We start from the raw sequence: 24,527 nt of genomic DNA, 5'->3' as shown, positions 1-24,527 counted from the left end.
TTTAAAATTTTAATATTCAAGTCACTTGGGATATTTGCTTAAAAAGTTAATGTCCAGGTATAACCTAAAGAGATGATGACTCAGTAGACCTGAGAGCAGACCCGGGAATTTTACACAACGCTTTAAGACATACTAGAATTAGAAAGTGACCCAGTGTGGGGACTGGAAGCATGCCAAAAACAATTGACAAAGGGGCAATTTCTGCCACAAGATGCTAATCCTGGGTATTTGGAGAGCCTTTGAAAGATGTCAGTGTATGTCTACACTCAAAAATCTTCTGTTTTTAGTACTTGCCATAGCATATAAAACAATACTCTAACCTATTACATTCACCTTCCCATAAAAGGAACTCACAGCAGAAGAAGAAAGAAAAGGACTTCCTAAAATGGATCATTAGCACATTCTTAAATGTGTACAGTAACCCAAAACATTAACGGAGAAATTTTCCCCACTTGAGGAATCTAGTTTGTCTAGCCCATCATAGGGTAATCTGGCTGAAGGAACTCTGTCAATCTGCTGTGGATCACCATGTCTTGTGGGGGAGGACCTGACTTCTTTGCCCTGCTGAACTCCAAAGGAGTTTTGACACCTTGAGAGGAGACCCACAGACAAGTGTGTGCTACAAGAAGTTTGTGGCACAGTTCATTTTCCTTAGTGGACTTGGGACTCAAGAAAGAAAACATGGAGTAGGACTAACATTATAAGGGGAAGAGGTAAAAGGTGTCAAGCTGTGTGACAACTAAGCTCAGGGGAAGGTTTTGTATCCTAAAGTGACAATAATCAAGAAAGCCCCAATGGGGGCTAAAGTAAATCTTTGTCTTCACTCAGTATCTTTTCTGAGTTCCAGACCACTCTAGGTTTCAGTTTTCTGAAAAAAAAAAATTACCTTGCTCATTTCAAGACCCTAAATAAATCCTCTGCCTCTCTAGCTGAGTCCTACGTGGAAAATGGATGTAGGGAATTCTAAGTAGATTTGAACAGGAATGCAATGTCCGGTTAGCCGTTCCTTGGTTTCTTGACAGGAGGCAATTGCTTTAAGCTTCAAGAATGCTCCTCGTAGGGAAGGAGGCGGGTCTGCCAGTGTGTTTGTGTGCTTTTTGGACATCTGTATTCGGGCTTATTAGCGGTGGCAGTTACTTCCAAGTGGAAGCGCATGCAAAGGGTTAAGGTCTCTGAAATGATTACTGGACAGTAGCCAACACACTGAGAAAAGCCATAGCTCCTGGGAATCAGCAGGGAGCAGCTCTTCTAGTGGGTGCGCCTGAGCTCAGCGGCTGTCAGGGTTCAAGGTGAAGAAGTAGTAAAGCGAGAGGTGGGATGTTTGCAGGAAGCTAAGGTACATGCATGCACTGAAAAAGCAAAGCCCATACAGCTTCGCTCATGCCAGGTTTAGAAGGGCCAGTAAGGAAACCGTACGTATGCAGGAGCCGTTTCAACCTGTCCACACCCTAGTCTGACTTCCCCAGAAAACGGGCACGCGAGGGGGCAAAGGCCATTGCCAAGCCTCGGCTCTCTGGCTCCCAGGCGCCTCAAGTCCCAACATCACAGCCCCAACCGGACATCACACAGGAGTGGGCACTGCATAGACGTGAGGCCAAGTTTTGGTCTGTTCACTGCAAATCTGGTCTTGCCCCCAACCCCCACCAAGAATGGGATTTGGCCACAGGGGCTCCGCTGCAGCGCCAGGCAGAGGCTGAGCAGCAGCTTGCAAGCTTAGTGAGGAGCCATCCTCCGCCGCCGCCTCCTCCTGCTGGCGCGGAGTCGGCAACACAGCCAGTCCCCATCGCTGTCACTCAGCCAGCAGCGCGGCCCCCGCCCCCCCGCGCGGCCCCAGCCCTCACACTGTTATTTGCGTGACTGACCCGAGCTGGGCGGGCGGGAGGACCGTGCAGAGGAGGGGGAGGCAGGGAAGGAGGGAGGGAGGGAGAGAGGGAGCATGTGGGCCCACCCGCTTCTTCCCGTTGGCTAGCTACGGCAGCTTTCTCTTCCTCATTGGTCTCGCGCTTGCGTCCATCACCCCAAGCGGCGCTCCGATTGGTAGAAGGAGCGGATAGGGGAGCGAGAAAGGCAGAGTGACTCCGCCGGTCTCCGGCGGCTGGTCTTTCCTTCTACACCCGTCCCCCTCCCCCCAACTTCAACGTCCACCCACCTCTCCCCACCCCCCGCCACTCCACTTCCCCCGCCCGGTTCGCGGCAGTGTCCTTAGAAGACTCATTGGGCCAGGGGCGAAGCCAGCCGCCTATGGAGCCACGCCGCCATTGGCGCATGCCCACGCCCATCTCGGCGGCGGGCGTCACTATTGGGCAGCTCTTCTCTGTTCTCCGCCCCCTCCAACGCCTGGCCCTCCCGGTCGCCTCCTCCCCTCCCAGCTCTCCCTCGGTCCCCTTTGCCCCGCCCGTCCCCGCCGCATCTCCCCTGTCCAGCTGGGCGGGGACTGCTGTACGACTCTGTAAAGTCTGTGAGTCACTGCACAACCCATCAATCCAATTAAATGTCTTGAGCGAGCCGAGCAGGCGGTGCTGCCGCCCGCTGCCGCTCGCCCCGCCGCGGCCGCCCCTGCTCGCAGCGCCCCTCTGATCCATGGCTGTCTGTCTGTACTTGTTACGGTGTAACATCCTCCTCCTCCTCCTCCTCCTCCTCCTCTTCGGGAGCCGCTGCAACTTCCCCTCAGCCAGCCTCCTCCTTTGCTTGGGGACTGGAAAGGCATGGGATAGACCCAGAGCCACTTCTGTCTGTCTCCCCTCCCGCCCTCGCTCAGTTTCGCCCCTTTAAATTAAAGTCCGTTCCTCGCTCCTCGCCGTTTTAAGAGATTTATTTGACAGTCTGTTATTTCTTTCCCCCGGTTTTCTTTTCCCTCCGCGGGGTAGGGGTCATAAAGGACCAGGGGTGGGCTTATTTTAGGGAGGGGGGCGCTCCAGCACCCCACCCCCTCCGTTTCTTCTCCCTCTTCCTCGGCCGTGACTCGATTTCCCCTGCTGCTCCCTCCCGTGGAACTCACCGTCCTGTCCTGAGTGACGCACCGACACCCCCCTCCCACAGCCCAGACGTCCCCTCCCTCGCTGCCACCCCGACCCGCCTCGGAGCTGGACCGGGAGCCTACTTCTTCGCAGAAGGGTGAGTATCGTGTTGGGGTTTTAAAAAAAAAAAAGGGGGGGGCCTGAAAAAATGTGGTAGCCGGTCCACTTTTGGGGAGGGCAGACACCGGGTTGTGGGGTGGAGGTTCCTGGTCCGGCGTGGATTTGAGGAGGCGACTCCCTCCCTCGCTCCCTCTTCCCCCGCCCCTCGACTCCTTATTCACTAGCCTTGCTGTATTTCTAGATATTGCCAGACTTCTACCATGGGGCATTATAACGCTTATAAAATAATTGGTGATGGCATGCTTTCTGTCTTTTGGATGCCCAGTGAGTGGTAATAGTCAGCGATGTGATCTGATAGACTCTGTGACCCGCAAAGTGGAAAATGGCTAATGGGGACATTTTCCTCTAAATCAAAGTTAACTTTTATTCAATAAAGGCAAAGTGAAAGGTATTTTTAATTTGAATGCATGGTGATAGAAGAAGAGAAGACTGTTTGCCTAGTGGCGTCATTTAGTGCTTTTATTTTAAAATAATTTGATAGGTTCCCTTTTGAAAAAAATTTAATTTAGTATTAAAGGTTATGAAGTCTTTGAACCTGTGGGGAAAAGCAAGGTAAAATGGAAATTCAGTTTGACACTTCATCTTTAGCTTATTTCTGTTCTAGATAGGCGTTACAACATCGAATTTTGTATTTCTCTCACTGGACACAGGGGCATGTGTTAAGGATCTAGAGAAATATGGATTATGTTTTGCTACTCATATCTGTGTTCTTGGTTACCCTTTACACAGTGTCATTTTACAGAATTTTGTACATGTTTAAGTTGACTTCTTGGTTGTCAGTAGCTCAAAAGCACAAATACTTGCCCATATGTGTTTAATGAGAATCTGTCTTTACACGTCTTGAATATTTAGTTTGAGATAAAAGAATTAGAAGTGGTTACTGAGGCTGCTGTTTAGAATTCAGCTGTTTTAAATTGGCATTACTCTTTTGGAATCAAGTTTTGGGCTAGTTGTCCACAAGAGTCAAATTAGGCCAAGCCAAACATGTTTTGAAATATTCAAGTACAGGAAAGGCCTCTTAGTACTTCATTCTCTCCTTCTCTTTCAGACTAACCAGAATAAGTTGTTACTAAATTTAATTTTAAAGAATAGACTGTTCCTGTACTGAAATCTGCCAAGTTGCTACAGAAAGATTTCTTTTTAAAGAGCAGAAATGTGTTTATGATCAGTCTAAAGTGGTAAAGTTGAGAAGTTGACTTACATGTAAGTGCTATCTTAGGGCGTGCTTGTCACAAGCCCCCAAATCTTTTTGGTGTATTTCAGGAAGACTCATACAAAGTCTTTTTGAATTGTTTGATAACTATCACCATGTGACCTTTTTCATGAGGGTGAGACTGAATCTGAAAGGCTTCATAGCACAGGAGAGGCATCCTGCCTGAATTTAATCTTGTCCTCATCTCTCCCTGGCTCTGTGACCTTGGGCAAGTTTCTAACCTGGCTTGTACTGTGGTCAATGGGAGGGAAGACTCCTCTTGAAAGGGTTGTTGCAAGGGTTAGAGTGCTTGTCCCAGCACTCAATGTTGGCTGGAGGGACACCATCACCATTTTAGGGGGTGTCTAGTGTAATAGGTTAGAGTGGAGCCTCTGGGGGCAGGCAGGTACTGGGCCCCTGTAGCCCAGCTAGTTGGGAGGCTGAGACAGAGGATTGCCTGCCAGACCAACTGGGCAGCATAGCCAGTCCTTGTCTCAAAAGCAAAAACAAGCCTGGCGCTGGTGGCTCATGGCTGTAATCCTAGCTACTCAGGAGGCAGAGATCGGGAGGATTGAGGTTCGAAGCCCGCCTGGGGAAGTAGTTCCGCGAGACCCTATCTTGAAAAAACCCTTCACAAAAAAGGGCTGGTGGAGTGGCTCAAGGTGTAGGCCTGAGTTCAAGCCCCAGTACTGAAAAAAAAAAAAAAGCAAAACCAATAAATAAGTAAAAAACAAGGGGGGGAGACCTCTGGAATCAGATTCTTTATGTTTAAGTCTCAGCATCTCCTCTTGCCATCTTTGATCTTGGTCAAGTTAACGTTAGATTTTTCATCTGTAAAATGATAATAATAGGGTTATAGTGAGGACAGAATGAGTTAATACATGTAAAGATTTTGTGTAGTGTTTGGTACCTCTTTCCAAGTTCAGTGATGTTATGTTAATTGCATGCCTTGAAATATGGGTGACTGTTTTTTAGGAAGATGATCATTGCTGTTAATAAAACAAGCAGAAACTTTATCAATATGCCTGATATTTGAAGTAGAGTTTACATGAAACTTTAAGAAATTTAGCTCTTGGACCAGATGGGAGGCACACTCAGAGGTTGATCAAGTGTTTGAGGCCAGCCTGGGCTACATAGTGAGAAACTGTCTCTAAAAAAAAAAAAAAAAAAGAGAAGAAATTTGGTTATTTGGTGAGTTGAGTTGATCACTCTTTCATTTCAACTTGCATATTAGAACTACGTACCTCCATATTAAACATATCACAAGCCTGCTGTTGTGTGTGATTTTTCTCCCCTTCTAAACAGAAGGCTGTTTGAGGGTAGCAATAGTGTTTCAGTCAGCTACTGTCTGGTGCCCTAGCAAAGTGTGTGGAGTATAAAGAAGCATAATTAATGCTTGTGGAATTAATTAAACAATGTTATTCTTAAGTTGTTTATGAGTACTTGAATAAACATTATAAGTGATACTGTGGAGAATACTGTTATTTGTATTGTTGAATTGAATTTTTACTTTTTCAGTTATTTATAAATAGAGAATAAATGAGATTTACAATGTAATTTACCTTTTATTAAAAAACACTTTTTCACTTTGAAGAGTGAATTGAAAATAGTCTGAAAAGCATGTCTCATACCTTCCTTTGTTACCTCCCATGTCCATTTTTTAATCATAAGACTTTCTGACTCCTAAACTTTATCATTAAGTTGAATGTTATTATTAGTTAATGTGAACTGTACAAGTTAGATTTTGAATGTCTGAAATCATGATACTATGTTATTCTCTGCTTCAGAATAAAAAAGAGAATTTATCATCTTAACAGTATAAAGTAAAATGGTTTAATTTCCTTAAGAACCAAAGCTTTATTTCTCTTTTCATCTAAGAATAAAATTCTTTCACTTGAGCAGGGTTAATAATAAATAGCATAATAGGAATCATAAAGAAGATATGTATAATTAGCAAATAAAACACTTAAAATTTAAATTCCTCCACATGCCTAATGGGCATTGCACAACTGGGAAGTGTATATTTTTAAACAAGCAACATTGATGGGGCCCACTACCAGCTTCATTTATACAATCATTCTATTTTACTTGTCAGTAAAATTCAATTTAATTACTGTGCCCTCTGAAGTTATAAAATGCAAGAATTATCTTTAATAAAAGAAGGCTCTTCAGTAACGAATCTGAATACTTACCACTCAGAAGTGTTACCATGTTCCATAGCATCATTAAAACTTTTCAGATACCTGTCTGTCATAACGTGGATGATTTTGTGTACAGAATCCTTTGTTTAACCAAATCATGTTATCCAGTTTAGTTGAATACATTGCATTTTCATGGGCTAACCAACTTTTAGAAAACTTGTTTTGTTTCTGTGCTTTTTGTTTTGTTTGATTTTTGGTTTTTGAGACAGGGTCTTGCTAAGTAACCTGGGCTGGCCTGGAGCTTGTGATTCTTCTGTGTGTTGGAATTATAGGCATGAACTACCATGCCAAGCTATTTGTATACTTTTAAAGCGGTTAACCTAAAGTTAAGCTTTAAAAAAAAAAAAGCATTTATGGGTACTTGGAAACAACGCTTTAGTGTCTGGTCCGCAAAGTGGAAGGTCTCTTATTTTTCATTTGACAATATTAGCATGATATTGTTTTCATAGCTTGTATCTCTATATTTCTTTTAACCCTTTTTTCTGGCAGAGTGACAAGCGATAAGAGCACCTGCCTAGTAAGTGTGAGGCCCTGAGTTCAAACTCCAGTAGTGCCAAAAAAAAAAAAAATCTGTTCATTTCGCCTTTTTTTGTGAAAATATTTGGGTATATGCAGTGTTTCACCTTTTTTGTATGTGTGTGAAAATATTTGGGTATATACAATGTTTCCAACCTTTTCTTTTTAGAGACAGAGTCTCTATGTTGCCAAGGCTGACCCTGAGGTCTTGGGCTGAATTAATTCTTCTGCATTAGCCTCCCAAGTAGTTAGGAATACAGGCACATGCCACTATACCTGGCTAAAGTTTCCAACTTAAAAAAATACAGCACTTATTGTGAAGAATTACTTGGAAAGAAAAGAAAGCAGAAGTAGAAATAACCTTTTGGGCTTGTGATTTTATGCTTATCTTCCAACATTTGGAAAATGGATAGCTATATACTCTATGTCAGTGATAAAAAGGAGAGAAAAGTAATGGAAGCATTATCTAATGACATGCAACATAGGATGAAGGCCCATGGAGTTCTACATTCAGTGATACCCTGGTTGACATGTGACCTTGGACACTACACTTAACCTCCACTACTCTGTTCAGGCAGTTACCCCACCTTCACTCACAGGGGAAGTCATAGGTGTAAAATGTGAGGGCCTTTAAAAAGCCATGTGAGAAAGACAAAATTCAGGTAAACACAAAGTTAACATTAGTATTTAAAAGAAGGTATTTGTTCATCATTATGTCAAAATTAGGATCTTTCTTTTTTTAAAAAAATATCAAGGGCATTTTTCCTTTTGATTTTAGATTTGAAGAGACTTCTTACTCATCATGCTAGGAAAGGGCTCTACCACCTAACTACACCTCAGCCCTCTAAGGTACCTTTTAAAGAATCAAGGAGCTTTAGTTTAATTGGGGTTTTAAATTTTAGCACTGAGTTTTGGTGCATCCTGGTTTATAGCAGATGTTGATATTTTAAGAACAAACTTTAGATATTTGGGAGATAATATATTTCATTGAGTTAAAGTTTGTCAAACTTGTACTTGCATTTTAGGAGAAAATGTGCTGGCTTAATCAGATGCCATTAGAAGTATATTTTGTTTATTTATTCTTTTTTTTTTTTTGTGGTACTGGCATTTGAACTTGAGCATGCCTCAAGTCACTCACTTTTTAAAATGGAAATGAAATTCTCATATACTCAGAGTAGGACCTATTAAAACAAAGGAGGCATATTATTTATTTTAACAAATATTAAGGATAGTGAATAGTGATCCTCAAACATGAGGTTTCTAAATAGAAAGCACCTTTTTTTTTCTTTTTTTTGAAGGGTATTGGGGATTGAACCCAAGACTATGCATGCTTAGTGGCAGAGCCCCTAGCCCCTAGGGGCAAATTTTAAAAATATATTGCTCTTTTGTCCTTACTGTTTAACAGCCAACCAACTGACACAGAGCAATCAGCTTTCTTCTCCACTTTTGGATTTAAAGTCTGTGTTGATGTTTTGTGTGGTGGTATGTGTAACTCTTCAGCATTGAATGTTTACTTATAGCATATTAAATAAAATGACAAATGCAATCTTTCATTTAATTTTTTTTGTTTTCACAGCCTTCTTTTGTTCTAAAGTTGCTTTCAGTTTTCTTAATATTTCCATATTAGTTTGTTTTTCCTTCTTGTGTGGCATTGTTTTTATTGCTGTATCCTCTTCTCAGCAATCACTTGATCATAGCATTTTTTCCCCCCTGTTTGGTTCTTTGTGCATTTGCTTCTGTGTGAAGTATGGAGTAGTGATTTTCCTTTATTTCAGTCTGCTTTATTACAGGAACGGAAAGGCCTTCTAAATAGATGATTTTTCTTTGCCTTATCTTGAAAGTTGAGCTCTGATCATCTTATCTGTACAAGATTCAAGGAACCACTTTAATAATAAAACTAAAACCAAGTTTTAGCTTATGTGAGGCTAAAGAAAAGGTGTAACATGTTTGTTAGTTACTGATTTTCTGTTAATCCACTTTTTTGGGGGGGAATCCACAGACTTTTTCTGTCTATGTTACCTTGAAATGTCTCAGACATCCAAACTTTGTTTTGCTCCATCCCAAACTTTGCTTCTCCAAACCCTGGTGAGCTTTGGAGAAGGTTTCTGTGATAACCATTGCCACCTGACCACGTTGGGGATGGCTTGCCTGAGCACATCACCTTAGTTGGAGGAGTAGCCCCGTTGTTTTGTTTTGAAGTCTTTAAAGCCAGACAGCACATCAGATCATGTCCACTGTGAAGTTTGCCAAGACTCACCATTGTTGCATGATTAATGGTCCCTGGTGAAGTAACCATCAGCGTTATTGTCTGCCATGGCTTCAACTCAAATAAAATGTATCCTTTTGCGTTTACTTTTGTTTCCATGTAAAGGATTCTTTTTACTCAGAAAATTGGAGTAGGAAAATCATTATTATTATTATTTTTTTACTAGTTTCTTTGTGATGCTGGGAATTGAACCCAGGGCCTCATGCATACTAGACAGATCTCATCCATTGAGCTATACTCCCAGCTCCAAATATGTGCTTTTAAACAAGATTTGCTCAGAAATCTCGAGAGTAAAAAGTTTTTGGAAGGACCCAAATCCATTGAACTGGAGAGAATGTTTAATAGTTTCTTAAAACACTTGCCCTTACTCAGGCTTTAGATACTATTAAATAAAATAAACCCTCCTTTGATTTAGAAAATAAACAGCCCATTGTTACTTTTTATTTGAACAATTAAATTATAAAATTAGATAAACTGCATTTTGGAGTTAAGTAAATGATATTTTTCTAGAAAGCATACTTTATAAAGTCTATGACTTAAGGAAAAAGTTCTTTTTTTGCACACCTGTACCCATTTTGGCTTCCAGTCATTGACTTATTCAGCTCATTAAATGGATTTTTGTGCAGCACTCACCATGTGCCAGCAAGTCTTTAGAGGCAAGTATGATTACAACAGTGAAGAAAAGAAAAAAAATACCCTATACTTGTGGAAATTAAACTATTTTGGCATGTATACAGCTTGTTATCTAGAATTTGGAGTAGTCATAATTAAACATCATACAATAATGACCTGAAAAAAATAAAGATTCTTTGTATGGATTTTATACCCTTTGACTTTGTGAAAAGGGAATCTTAAGTTCCAAAAGAAAATTCCACTCAGGTGGACAATTTATCTATGAATTTGAGTTGAAATATTAAAAAACAATAATGTTATCAGTCGTTTCCACCAGAATCATGAATCTTCCTTATTAGTCCTGAGAAACTTTAAAGTGGACATGGTCTGAAATTTCTCCTAGGTTTTCATTTTACTTTTTAAGTTGTTTTCTCCTGTTGCTTTGTTTTCTTTGTGACAGAGACTGAAAAAAAATAGCAACATTGAAAGTTGCACAATGCAAATGTAGTCATCCAGCTATATTGCACAATTAAGAAAATCTTAGGTTTGCTTTGTCTAATATGATTAAGAACTCATTTTTTTTGTTTCAGTGATTGTAGTTGTATAATTTCCTATATAAATAAAGTTTTTAGTGTTCATTTCCACAAGTGAATATACCTACGTTTTTATAAAGTGCAAGTGGCATTGATACCGTATAACATATAATGTAACAATTTTCATTAATTATTTTATTTTTATTTATAAGTACTTAATACATGCTTCAAGAGCTTGGGAGTGTAGAGACTAATAATAGGACCTGGCATTTGCCCATGATGGTGCTCAAGTCCAGTTGGATACAAAAGACTCCTACGTGGAAATTAGATCTCTTGTATTTGGCAATATGCGATTGATCACAAGGGAAAATCCAGTGTCAATCACCACAGTAAGCCAAGTCCTAGGTCAGGGGGACCTGCCTTCTAGAAGTTGTGAATGGCCTTCTTGAGAATCCATCCTTCCTTTAAGTCTAAGCAAACTGATTAGAAGGCCTTTTTTGTGCCTTGGCCAGCCAAGTATAAAATAGTCTCTCCTGTAGCTACTGAAGTGGCTCAGCCAGGAAGGAGAGAAAAAGAGAACAAGAAGCAGACATCCTGGCCATGTTTGATATTCAGTATTCCCTGGGGAAACAGAAACTGCCCCCGAGAATGGGCTAGATGGACACAGCAAAGATATATTTTAGGTTACTGAGAATAAAAAGAATTCCACTTCTGGGAAGCCTAGTACATCAGTGAAGGCATTGTGGACAAAGGGAGTTCCCTGAAAAATGGAAGAAACACTGTAAGGGGAGGAAAGAGGCTTTTGACAGTTTCCAAAGACATTTCTTTCCTCAGTTTTGCCTGAAGCAGCCCTGCCTGCAAGATAGGTATACCTGGGCCTAATGTGACAAATATAGTACTTCTGTATATGTTGCTGTAATATGTAGGTATAATCTTTCTAAATTATTTTGCTTTGGAATTAGCTGAAATTCCTGATGTGTGTGTGTGTGTGTGTGTGTGTGTGTGTGTTTAAATTCTCAATTATAATGATGTATGACTATGGTTTTTGTTTTCATTTTTCTGGTTAATTTGAAAGTGCTAATGCTCTCTCTTTTTAAAGTACATATATTTATTTATTTGGACCTACATCTAAGATAGGATAATACAATGTATGCTTGTGCCTTAGATTGAAATTCAGGGGTGGAGGTGGAGGGTGGAGAAATCCAAAGCATCACAGTTTATTTTGTCTGTTAATGAAAGTGTTTAGACACTTCCATAGAGACTTTTTTTAAAAAAATAATTTATGGAGTTCCTTTTCTGAAGAGTTTCTCATCTCTGCTAGAGCCATCACTCAGTCTACTGATTCAAAAGGCCACTTGGGATAGCTGTGTGAATTATCTTGTTGATGATGATTTCTAATATGTATACATCTGTCACAACTTACCAAGTTAAGCCAGGAGTGGTGGTGCATGCTTGTAGTGCCAGCTACTTGGAGGCTCAGGCAGGAGGATAGGGAGTTTCAGGCCAGCCAGGCAAAATAGCAGAGACCCTGTCTCAAAAAAAAAAAAGAAAAGAAAAAGTTAAAAACTTACAAATTGTACATTTTAAGTGTATGTACTTAAAGTTTATAATTTATCTTTTATATATCTATGCATATGTATATATGTATATATATATATACGTATATATATATATATATATATATACACACACACACACACACACATATATACATTTTAAGTAAGAAAGAAAGAACTGAGAAAGCCTGTGCAGGGTCGTAAATTTACATATTGGGCCTCAGAGAACTTTTTCCATATGTAGGACTCACTGGAGTATCTTTAAGTAATTAGCATGAATTTGAATTTGGAGAATTGGAATTGTGTAGTCTTTTTGACATGGAGCAAAGAGCATGATTTTAGCAAGGCTTTTCCGTTTTTTTAAAAAAGTGGTCGACCAGCTTAATGTTTCTCAAACGTTGTTGTTCCTCTTTCAATTTTTGCATTTTTATAAACCAAGTACTGGCATGATGGACCATAGACTTTATAGGTTTAGGGAAGAACCAAAACCATTTTGTTCTGTCTGTCTGTCTGTGGTCCTGGGGACAGAACCAAGGCCCTCTGGAGTGGTAGGCTAGCACTCCACACTGAGCTGCGTCACCTGCCTGTTGCGTGGTCTTTGGCACGGCACAAAAGGCTTAATGTAAGGTTGTTAGGTGTGGGATTAATGTTAATTAAATATTCCTTAAGTTACCCCAGTGTATGTTTTAGGCACATTTCTTTATTGTTGAAATTAATGCCTGTATTAAGTTTACAGCATTGGCAGTTTTTCATGGCAGAAAAATAATTTGGAAAAATGATCTGATTGTGTTTCTGGGGTTAGGACTACTGGAGTGTATGAGCTGTGACTTAAAGCTCAGGCTCTTTCTACCATCCCAGCAGGACACTAGAATTATAGGAGCGAGACCCTGGCTTCAGGTACTTGTGAAAGTCCCTGGGTAATTCTCATGTATAGCCACACACTATAGAGCGCTGTCTCCCGTGCCATAGTCCCCGCAGCCAAACTTTTAAGACACAGAAAAAACCTGAAATATTCCCTCTACTTAGTTTCAGTTAATTGTTTACCTTTTGCCATATTTGCTTTATCTTTCTCTCTCTGTATGTGTGTGTGTGTGTGTGTGTGTTTTCTGTACCGAGTGAAATTAAGTTTCAGACTTCCCGACTATCATTAAGTACTTCTGTGTGTATCTCTTGAGAATAAGGATGTTCTCCTACATAACCACAATCCCATTAGCACATCTCAGAAAGTTAATAATAACTTAGAATGCTCCTCAAAAGTTTACTTCCACTTATTAAGACATAAGAATCCATATTCTACTAAAAATTAAATGTCTACAAATGAAAAGTTCTGCAGAATATGAAACTCTGGGAATTTTTGCTAAAGATACTTATTTCTTTTCTGTGTTGCAAGTAAGTCTACTACTTCAAGTATTTTTATGAGGTCAATGGTTTTTCTTATGGATGGTAAAGTAAGAGCCTTTCTCATTCTACCATTATTATATCATGAGGAGAAGCATTGATCAAAGTATATGCCATAGGATGATTTAGTGGAAAAGCCCAGTTTCATCCAGATGGTTTTAATTCAAATCCTTGTTTTGTCACTTGCCACAGGTGCCCTTGGGAAAATTAAATTCTTGTATCAGTTAGGATGCTTTCAGAAGCTGCCCTCAAACTCACTGAAATCTTCAGAAATTTATTGTCGTACAACAAATTCAGAGTTAAGGAAGGCTCTGGGACTGGTCAGTTCTGTAGCTCAGTTCTTAGCTCTTTCTGCCAGCCTCAACAAAGCCAGTCCCAATTCCTTGTTGGCTCCAACTTCTGCTTGGACTCCTGCCAGCTGGTCAGTTCCATACAGTACAGTATTCTGAAAAGTTAGAAACCTCTACACAGCTGTGGGCAGGCCTTTCTGTCTGGGCCTTCTGTCTGGGCATCTCTACCCACATCTGGACCAGTAACCATCTTCAGAGGAGCATTCTGTCCTGACTGGCATAGACTAACCTGTATCTCCCTAGAGCTGGGGATTAGGTTCTCTTTGAGAGTGGAAGGGAGAAATGGACATTACCTGCTTATTGTTCCTTTCTCAGCTTCTATTTTCTTTGCTGTACAATGGGAACAGAAGTATCTCTATGATTATTACTGATGTAAAATAGGTAATCAACAAACACAAAGCTGATGTGTAATTAATGTTGATTCCTAATCTTTTTCCATTTTCTAGAAAATTCTCTCCTTCAACACTGCCACACTATACTGTAAGCGTTTATTAAGTGTCTGTCCCTTAGAAGTCTACCTGTCTTTTTCTTTTAGTATCTAGGGCACAACATTAAAAACAACATATATTAGTGTGTGTGTACATTTATACACGCACACATGCACATATATACACGCTTTGTTTGAGTAGTATAAGAGTTTGAACTCAGGGCTTTGCACTTGTTAAGCAGGTACTCTAAGTTAATCCATACATCCAGTCCTTTTTGCTTTAGTTTTAATATAGGGTCTCGTGATTTTTGCCCAAGGCGAGGCTGAACTGATACCCTCCTGTTTATGCCTTCTGTGTAGCTGGACCACAGGCACATAGCTTATTAATTGAGATGGGGCCTCTCTAACTTTTTGCCTGGGTTGGCCTTGAACTGCTATGCTCCTGATCTTATTCTAAGTAGCTGGGATCACAAGTGCAGTCCACAGTGCCTAGCTGTTAGTGTATATTAATTGTACAAATGGTGTATTTGATCATGGCATTTTTATACATGTATATAAGGGACTTCGTATTCCATGTCCCCTTCCCCAGTACTTACACTTATCTTCCTTCCCTACTCCTGCCAGTCCCCTTCCTATTCCATAATATAGGGCATAGCATTATATGTGAACTTCGTGGCTTAGTCTCATACCTTCCTTTAACCTATCTTGGCTCATCTTATTTTTAATTCTGTATCTCAGTGTCTCTATATTATTCTAAAGTCAAGGAAGGGAAACTGTCAACAATATTTGTCAAGATCCAGATCAAATCTTAACAGAAATCTCTTCAATTTTGCTAGCCATAAAAAAATAGAGTTGAAATATATTTTCCCCCTTTAGTAAAGGAAAAGCACCGTGACCCATGAAAAAGTCAGCAAAATAGAATGCTTTTTGAAATGGAGTAACTTGTCTGTCGGGATAGACCAGGTCTTTGATATTTTGGGAAAGTCCAGGGTTACTGTGGTGGTTGAGCTACACTGGTTTCTCCAGAACTTCCTCCCTAAAAAGAATTATGTCTAATTTTCCACAGATTTTTTTTTAATTGTTTGGTCTTGAACCCTCTTACACTCAACCACAGGAGAGTCATATTCCAAAAAACATGTGTGCTAATGCGTGTCAACACTGAAGGGGCTTTGTTCAGGCATGCCCTTTTCAAAATAGGTAAAGAAAGATTGTGAGTTTTTTTCCCTATGGCATTTCTAAAGCACCCCTGGAACACCTGTCATGTCCCACAAAATTGTTACAACCCAATTACATGGGAAGGTGTTCAGCTTTGTAAATTTTTCTTCCAAAACAACCAGATTGTTTTTGAAAGAGAGCTCTCCATCCTTCTTGACTCCTCTAAGGAGAATGTTCAGTTCCTGTACCCTCTATGGCAAAGGAACAGAAGAAGGGTGAAGTGTGTCTTGGAAGATGCTGAGTCCTGGCTATTCCCCCTCACTTATAGGGTTTTTCACTGTCTTAATTTTTAGATTTAGTGTTGACAAGGTACCTGTTGATCTATTAAGTTCTGTGAATACTGAAAATGCTCAGATTTTGAATGGTCCCACCCACAATTCAAAGCTTCTACTGGTATGAATTATTTCAGTCAGAGGGATGTTCTTAAGTGTGTATTGTTATTTCTTAGATATCTCAAAAGAAGGTTCTGCATATGTTATAAAGTATCACAAGGAATGTAAAACTCTGAACTAAATTATATAATTTTATTGAAGAAGCAGGAAGGGACATTGTGGACTGGGAACCTTGGAGAGCTGCTTCTGATAAGGACTGAAAGTGGTGAGGCCCAGCCCAGAAACAGCTGTCCTGGGTAGATAAAAAACTACCACAAGGAGAATTAAAAAGAGTCTCCCCACACCCTTCAGGGGCATCCGGTTTCTGGACCCTGCTGCTCAAGGCACTTCTCTAAAGGCAGCCTTTCACTTTTGCTTTTTTGGCAAATAAACTTTTCTTGCTTTTATCTTGCTGGAGTTTTCTATCATTGGTTCTTTTAACGCTGTAGAAAACAAGAACCTGTGTTGGCTGAGCATAGCGCACCCATGCATGAAAAAGCCCTAGACTTTGGAGGAAAAAAGTTTGAGGTTTATATTGCACATCCTTGAAGTGCTATTAGTTGCCTTTAAGAAGAGTGAAATAGGATTTTTCCTATTTCATTTTGGGCAAATTTTTAATTTTAGTGCCTTGCAGAAAAGTTTTAGGAACAAGATTGTCTTTTCTGTATAACACATGCTTCCACTGTTTAGCCATGGTCTTCTACCAATGGCTGAGAAGCTGAAATGAAAAGTGAAATGGCTGTTGTTTCCCATCTAATAACCAGATTTTATTTTTATTTCCACTCACCGGTGTTAAAAAAAGAAATGAAAAAAAAAAAAGCAAAAAAGCAAAGATCAAGATCCAAAAGCTCAACAAGCTAAAATTTAAATTTAATTTCCTAACTAGAATGAGGCTGGCTTTGCCATGATGTGAAAAGCATATGTAGGAAACATTTGCTCACAGCACATAGTTGACTATGTGATTGCTGCATTAATGCTTAGATCAGGCCTACCCCTGTCTTCAGACACCAACCTGGCAGGTACAAACCAGTGAAGTCTAAGCAGTTGACTTACTAGCCTTCTTTCTTTACTCCCTTTGAAGAAGCATTCTCATTGTGCTTTTTGCATCTGCTTCTTAGTGTATCTGACAGAATGGGACACAGGTCTAAATAACAGTAGGTTAGAACAAGGAGGAGCCTAGAGTATGTGGTCTGCTTCATATTACAGAAGACTTACACTCATGGTAGGTCTTGTCTTTGCTTCTTTCTGGATTCTGTCTTGAAGCCTCTCACAGGCAACCTCAAGTTGTATGCAGTGGTTCTAAAGACAAACTGCTTTTGTACCAGGTCTTGTATTGTTTTCATTTTTGAAAATTGCAGCATGACTGATGAAAAACTGTTGATCAGCTAAGAAAAATATACTTACATCTTCAACTGTGTGCCCTGTGACTGAAACTTTACTAGTGAATTTGAGTGTTGAGAATAATTCTTTAAATTATTTTGTAGCTGGACAAAAACAAAGGATAGTTTGAGAATGTTATTGGAATTATATTATGTTTGGAAAATTTGTCTGTAATTTGGCAGTTTCTAGACATGGATTAGTTTTATTGTGGACCAAGCCATGGATCCGTCTTTCCTTCCTTAGCATGGAAACCTCATGGAACAGGGGCATGTGTGTCTTCTGAGCATGACTGTGTTCCACTGCAGCTCATCACACATGACCGAGTGATCTGGCTCCAGATTGACTAGGGTATGGAGTTTGGGCTTTATTTTTTACTGTTTTTATATATCCTAAGAATAATATGATGGCAACTGGAGCATTTCCCTTTTCAGCTAATTTAGAATTTGTAACTGAGTCACAAAGGCCTTTGGAGGGCCTGGGATGTAGCAGCTCAGTAGTGGAGTACATGGTTGGCATGTGTGACTTCCAGCACCATCAGCACTGCGACCGCGCACGCGCGCGCACACACACACACACACACACACACACACACACAAAAGACATCTGACCAATTTTTTTTTTTTTCTGTTTTGTTCATACACATCACAACAAAGAAGAGATGGGCAGAGAATCTGGGGTGATGAGGAGAGGTGTTTTGTTGATGGCTCCTACATCTTTTCATATGGCCTCTGGCATATTCTGGTGATGTAGGAGAAATATTTATTATTGAGTATTTATATGAATAAGAATTTGTTTTTGAGATAGGGCCAGCCTGGACAACAGGCTTGACTCAAGTTATCCTTCTACTCCAGCCTTCAGAGTATCTGGGACTATAAGTGTACACAATTGTGCCTGGCAGTATTTTTAAGTAGATTTCCTATTTCCTAAAATAAAGCAGAGGCCTTTTCTTTGATTCTTCTGCTTCATCTTATGTTAGTGATTTGTTCAGCGATAAGCATTGTTGGTGTGGGAATTACTCTTTTCAAAGCTTTTGGATTGTTTTCAGTCCAAGTTGTTGGCCTCTCAGCTTAGCCCTACCTCTTACTTAAGAATACAAAATAAGATGCACTTCGCAATACTTACCCTTTGAATACTGAATACATGTATTAGTGCATACTCAGTACATCATCATGTGGTAAGAAAAAAATGACAGTTATGATGAGGAAGAAGGCCTGGCAAAGAGAAGTTCAGTGTCAGTGAACTTCAGTCAGTCACTGGAGTGGAACCGAGGCTGCTTTTATTAGGTGTCTTTGAAGCTGAAATTATTTAACACCGTAGTGGACGATGAGCGCTAGTTGTGTGAGTTCTCGGAACCCTTTGTGCTCCCGCGGAGGTCGTTCAAGCAGCAAATGTGGCGTGAGCAGTGCTACGGCCTTTCTAAAGCGCATGCGTGCACCGGTGATCTTGTGGGGTGCTGGGGTGCAGCAGTTCAGCCGTGACCGGTCATTCCACTTACACGTTTCTACTCTTCCCATGTCCTGTTTCCTCTGGGTGAACTTGTAATTGCTGCTTTGTAGTGACCCTGGCAGTTTATTTTCTGATGAACAGAAAAGGCAACAAAAATAAATAAATAAAATAAAAAATAAAACATCCCTGACAGCAAGACTGTGCTCCTGCCGCCATGCTGTTATCCTTGTTTTACGTCATCATTGACTTGTATATTCAGGTGTCATTTGCCCCATAAAACAATGAAGCTGGTAACAGCCATTTTCAAATCTAAAACTACTTCAATATTTTTCTGCAACGGTTTTTTTGGCATCCTTTTCCAGTATCCAGGGAAGAGCCCAGGGATGGACCTTCAGGTTTCTTGAGGTATTAAAGAATATGTAGCCAGCCAGGCATGGTGGTACATGGCTATAATCCCAGCTATTTGTAAAGCAGAGATCTGGAGGACTGAGATTTGAGGCCAGCCCAGGCAAAAAGTTCATGAGACTCCATCTCAATAAATAAGCTGGTACAGTGGTATTTGCCTGTCATCCCAGCTACACCAGGAGGCACAGATAGGATTGCAGTCTAGGCCAGCTAGGGCAAAACTTGTAAAACACTATCTGAAAAATAACTAAAATAAGTATGAAGGGCTGGGGGCATGGCTCAGTGGTTGAGTACCTGCCTTGCAAGTACAGGTACAAGACCCTGAGTTTAATCCCTGGCACAGAAAAAAAAAGAATACTTTGCCAGTGTTACTTGCTGGAACGGACCCTGAGCTGGTGCCGTATTTTTCATGCTACTGTTGTGTGTCACTGTGAAGTGAGTGAGTAACACTTCCTACTTGTTTAGCACGTTCTCCTCCCTCTCTCAGAGGAGTTGGCCAATATCAGGCTGGATCCCCAGCCTGTGTTCTGTTGTTTGCTAATTCTTCCTGTCATGGAATGTTGCATAAAACTTTCACTTGTTAACTTCTTTTTTTCCTATGGTCTTCTAAAACAATTAGAAAATAATGCTTACTGTTATCATCCCGGTTCTCAGATGCTGAGAATAAAGCGTGTCTCAGCTAAGTGTTTGACGAGGTCTGTGCTATACCCAGCCCCAGAGCCAAAAATCAGAACTCGGATTCTTCCTTGGCCTCACTTTGTGACTGAACCAGTTTCTCTCCTTTTCAGCTACTCTTACAGGACCAAAGAAAGCACATTTCCTCTACCAAGCATGTCTCGTCTTCAGCGTTCCAGTGTTAGGACGGGTACTAGATTTCTTATCTGAAGTAAAGTTTCATCGCCAGTTATAAACCTGATCTGTGCTCATGTTAATCCTCAGCTTACTGCTATCCCAGAGGGGATGGATAGTTGAAGTGAGAGTCTGATGAATGCACCCCTTATTTTCTTTTTTCTCTTTTGAATTTGATTTAACAGGTTGCTTTCTGCCAGGAAATTTTATGAATGGGTAAATGTTAATAAGCGAGATTTTTTTTTCTTTACAGTAATAAATGGAACAAAATCTTTTCCAAAGTGGATTCAGTTAAAGTATATGAATACTTGCTGAATTTATAGGTAAAAGAACCTTCAACCACTGTTGAAATGAAGTTGTTGCTATAAAACTTGAAGGTATTATTTTATGCTTTGAAATCTGTTGTCCACCGTTCTCATTAGTGAATGTCTGCAGAACTTTAGGATTCTGTAAAAGCTAGAATTGACTGTCCCTCTTTCAAAATGTTTTTTAAGAACCAAACTGAGGATGAAGTTTCTGTGTGTGACAGTTTCTCCCGTCCCCTTCTCTGAGTAAGAAAAGTGAAACTTGCATTTTGAACAATTTTACTTGTCTCCTTAGTGAAAACGGAAGGTTCAAAGTGAGTGTGATGAGCACACACCAAGAGGTTTTGTTGTTTTAGTGCCCTTCATGTGACCTGGTATATGTACACACATGCCACACATAAAGAGCTCATTCTTGCTCATGCAGCCGAGGGAGGCTGGCTACTGTGGTCCTGCGCTCAGTGGAAATTGGCAGCCTTTTTCCTCCTGTAAACAACAGCCTGACGTCACCCCCAGCGGCTGTGATAGCAGACCCACTTCAGAGATTCTCAGTTGGCACAACTGTGGAAGGCTTGGCTGTAATCATCTTCCATCACACTGAGCAAATCAGTGCTGAGAAATTCATCGATGTCAGAAATACTGGCTAACTCTTTAAAATTGTTTTTAAAGTATAGTACTTACCTTTGAATTTTTATGTAATCCTAACAGCAAACCTATGTAATGACCAAGAGAACTGTGGTTATTCCTGCTTTAGAAATGCACCAACCCAAGAATTGAAAAGTCAGTGAGTGGTGGCAGAGGGACCGAAATGCAGGTCTTCCAAGCCCTGCACTCATTCTTCTGTCTCTCTTTCTTCCTTTCTTTCCTTCCTTTCCTTCTCTTCTTTCCCTCCCTTCCTCCCTTCCTTCTTCCCTTCCTTCCTTCCCTCCTTCCCTTCTCTCCATTTATCTCTCCTCTCTCTTTCTTTGTTTCTCTCTCTCTCTCTCTTTTTTTTTTGGACTAGGTCTTACTATGGAGCCCAGGCTGGCCTGGACCTCATGATCCTCCTGCCTCAGCTTCCTGAGTATTGGGATTATAGGCATACTCCACTAGGCTTTTGATGTCTTTCTTTTCACTCTATTAAATAACTTCCTTAGAATGGTAATTGTTAATTGCTCTGTTCTGTTACTTCCTCTCCCATCTCAACTGTGTGGGATGATGATTTATGAGTTTCTTTTTTTCTAGTCAAGACATTTGTGCATTAAAATCAGATACAGCCTTGCTGCATTCAGGAACTCCTAGACAATGAGATAACCTGCTCCTGCATCTGAGAGCCCTCTGAAACATCTAGCAGAAGTCTACACTCACCAGCATAATAAGATGATCCTGCTGCTCATTTGACCTCTGAAAGCTACATAAAATTGAGGGTATGAATGATCCTAATTTCTTGTGTTGTTAACTGGAGGAGGCAAAACCATCATGAAAGGACTGTTGCATTTGTTAGAAATTAGAATTTGATTGGGGGAGAAGACGGTTTATGTAGTTGCATGTATGGTTGTGAATACTTCAGGTTGTAGGTGCCTCTTGGTTTTCTGTTTGTGACTCTGAGTTAGCTTTTCAAGGTGACATTAAGAATAGGAAGAAAAGGTGTTGAGAGAGGTGTGGATTTGCCACCGTAAATTATGCAGACCCTAACTTCTCTGCTGAAGCCCAGACTCCCAGCTCACCTGATTTTGAGGCATATGTTTAGGGAATGCAAATTAATGTTGATTTTTAGCTTATCCCAGACAGAAAATATTTTAAAAGCCTATACATTATTTAAAAAAATAATAGACTGCTTTTAAAAAAATGCATATTAGCATACAGTAGGAACTCAAAATGAATTTTAATTAAAGCTGTATAATCATAAGTTAACTATACTAGCAGTCTTAATAACTAGCATCTATGTAATGCTTGACTAAAATATACCTCAACCAAAATAGTACATTTTGGGTGAAATAAACATACCTAATGAATAACTTAAACCGAAACAAAAAGACTGTTTATTTTGCATTTTATTTGATAAAATAGAAAGAAAAGTTTTTCCTTTAAAAGATGATGCTACCAGTGTTTTAAATCGCAGCAGGCTTCAGGAATAGTGGTGAGGTGCACAGACCTGCTGGAACAAAGGGAGCGAGCTGCTGCCTTCTCTCCAGCTCCACTTCTTTCTGTGAGTGACAAAGAATGGGAGTAAGGAACAGCTGCCAGCCCCTCTCACTTCTGCCTGCAGTGAAGGCCGCTGCCGCTCCTGCAGGCTGGGGAGCGCCTGGGAAGGGAGTGGCTATGCCCAGCACAGCAGAACCAGGCAGAAGGCAGCCAGTGCAGTGCACAGCATGTGGGCTTCCCCACCCTGGCCCGGGAAACCCATGGCTGCTGCTTACAGGAATGGCATCGGGGGTCCCCCAGCCAGCTGTTAGTTAGAAAATTTATAAAGATTCCTCAAGGGTCCCAGCTTATCGCACAGCTTTGGAGCCCCCCCACCCCCAGCTCTGCCCAAGATTGTTTGTAGTTGTAAACAAATAGTAAGGGCAGAGGCCAGCCGTTAAATCACTCAGTCAGCGGGAGACTGACGGTGGGAAAGCCAAGTGGGGCCTCAATCCGATCTGATTGGAGCTTTAAGTAAGTTTCCTTGCTGTCTGTTCCATATGGATGTAGTAAGAGCAGAAAACAAACTAGAATTTTAATCTCAGTCCTTCATGAAAGTTTCATCTCCTTTCAGCTTCTGAGTTTGTTGAAATTTGGGCAGGGTTGTTGTAGTAGCAATGCCACCTGGATCTGATGCTCTCAGGAGCACTTTCCTTTGTGACACAGCCACCCTGACTATGAGGCCTCTTTTCCATTTTATAAGCAAGGATAAACCAGAATTCTCAGGTTTACGGCTTGTCTGTGGGCACACAGCTGGCTCTCACTAGACTGTCTTGCTCCTGATCTCCCCACCCTTTACTGACACAGAAAGCCACAGTCCCGAAACCGCCTTCGTACCATTTCATGTTGCTCACAGTAAGAACATGCTGTCATTGGATGGCCGCTTCTTGAGGGACTTTGTCCTTAATAACTGAGCAAGAGAAGAGGAACCTTACTTACAGTCAATGCTGGGGACCAGTGAGGGCTTTTTCTTTTTTGTTTTGTTTTCAGTACTGGGGATTGAACCCAAGGCTTTGTGCATACTGATTAAGCGCTCTGTCACTTACCTGCAACCCCAGCCCCATCCATTCCCCCATCTCTAACCCCTCTTTTTTTGGCTGGACTGGGATTTGAACTCGGACTAGGCAGCCTGTCTCCCGCTTGAGCCATGCTCCTAACCCTTGTTTGCTTTAGTTATTTTTCCAGCAGAGGCTCATGTTTTTGCCTGGCCAGCCTTGGACCTTGATCCTTCTGTCTGTTCCTTGGATTATTGACATGAATCACCATGCCCAGCTTTTTGGTTGAGGTAGGGGTCTTGCTAACTTTTAGCCAAGGCTGGCTTTGAACCTCGATCCTCCCTATCTCTGCCTTCTAAATTGCAATTACAGGTGTGACTCACCATGCCAGCCTTTGTTTTAATTTGGAGACAGGGTCTTGCTAAATTGATTGTGCTGGCCTTAATCTGTGCAGGCTTCCTGCCTGGGACTGTTGAGTTTTAATATCCATTTTTCAATCTAGAGTAACACTCTTCATCAAGAAGACAAAACTCCAGTTAATTGCAGAGATGAGGGCCCACTTCCTCAGACTAGACCAGAGTCATCTTTCTTTTAAAGCCACCTCCCTGAGCCTAGACTGTTCTTCTCCCCCTAGGAGCTGATTTGCCTTGAGCTTTTAGCAGACATTCCTGGGTATCTAGCCTGTGCAAAGCCCATGCGGAACCGGCTTGGCAAGAGTTTAGACCTAGTGTGGAGATTTAATCCCTAGGAAAATGCATGCAGTGCTAAGTGTTTCACCATCTAAAAGACTCACAGTGTCATTGATAATCCAAATACTGTCTTAGGTGTCTGGAAACAGTTATGAAGAAGCCCTTTCTTGAAGCCATGTGCGGTGGTACATGCCTGTAATCCCAGCTGCTCAGGAGGTGAAGATTAGGGATTAGGGATTGAGGTGAAGATTAGGGATTGCCAGCCAGGGCAAAAAATTAGTGAGATCCCAACTCAAGAAAGAAGCTGGGTGTGGTGGTACAAATCTATAATCCCAGCTACACTAGAGACAGAGGTAAGGAGGATCAGAGTTGAGGTTGGCCCAGGCAAAGAAATGCAAGAACTTACTAGAAAAATAACAAGAGCCAAAAAGGGCTAGGGGTATGGTTCAAGTGGTAGAGTACCTGTCTAGCAAGTGCAAGGCTCTGAGTTCAAACCCTAGTACTGCAAAAACCAAAAATAAAAC

At 41.0% G+C, this 24,527-nt stretch overlaps 1 protein-coding gene across 1 annotated transcript in view; it reads left to right on the top strand.

Moving 5' to 3' along the window:
- The first annotated feature begins 2,478 nt into the window (after positions 1–2,478).
- Sertad2 (SERTA domain containing 2) overlaps positions 2,479–24,527 on the top strand; it is a 103,618-nt gene continuing 81,569 nt past the window's right edge. The window contains exon 1 of the mRNA XM_020161688.2: positions 2,479–3,114. The gene's annotated coding sequence lies outside the window, so the exon portion shown is untranslated. The remainder of the gene's footprint in view (positions 3,115–24,527) is intronic.

The sequence above is a fragment of the Castor canadensis genome, chromosome 12, assembly GCF_047511655.1.
Source record: "Castor canadensis chromosome 12, mCasCan1.hap1v2, whole genome shotgun sequence".
Taxonomy (NCBI): Eukaryota; Metazoa; Chordata; class Mammalia; order Rodentia; family Castoridae; genus Castor; species Castor canadensis.
This window is presented reverse-complemented; position numbering and strand designations above follow the sequence as displayed.